The sequence below is a fragment of the Alligator sinensis genome, unplaced genomic scaffold (genome assembly GCF_000455745.1).
Source record: "Alligator sinensis unplaced genomic scaffold, ASM45574v1 scaffold434_1, whole genome shotgun sequence".
NCBI classification, from domain to species: domain Eukaryota; kingdom Metazoa; phylum Chordata; order Crocodylia; family Alligatoridae; genus Alligator; species Alligator sinensis.
This window is the reverse complement of record NW_005841994.1, coordinates 2,193,326-2,193,961: the sequence shown is the minus strand read 5'-3', so window position 1 is coordinate 2,193,961 and position 636 is coordinate 2,193,326.

Here is a 636-nt window from a genome sequence, read left to right as displayed (position 1 = left end):
CAACCCCAGCCAGGAAAGAGCCCCTAGCCCCAACGCTAGCCTGGCGCTGGCCCCGGGCTGGGGACTGTCCTTGCCCCAATGGCCCCGGCCCAAACCCTGCGCTGCTGGCCATGTGCCGCTGGCAGGCCCCAGCCGGCACCACTGCCATTGCCAGCCCCAGCCCAGTGCCAGCGCCAGCGCCAGGCTGGGGCTGTCAGCAGAGTTGGGATGGGGCCGGGGCCGCGGACCTGAATGGGCCCTGGCCCCATCCCAGCACTACAGACGGTCCTGGCCATGTGCTGCCGGCGGGCCTGGCCGGCTCCACTGCTGCGGCAGGGCAGTCAGCAGCGCTGGGGTGAGGCTGGGGCCCAGGCCTGCGGACCTGCTCAGGCCCTGGCCCTATCCCTGTGCTGCTGGAAGGTCCAGCCACGTGCTGCCGGCAGGCCCAGCCCTGGCCGGCACCTCCACTGCCGCTGCCCGCCCCAGCCCAGTGCTGCTGCTGGGCCAGGGCCATCCGCAGTGCCAGGATGAGGCCAGGGCCCAGGCCCACAGACGTGCGTGGGCCCCGTCTCTTGGTGCTGCAGATGGCCCCGGCCCCAGCCACGTGCTGCTGGTGGGCCTGGCCCCAGCGAGCACCACCGCTGCCACCGGCCCCAC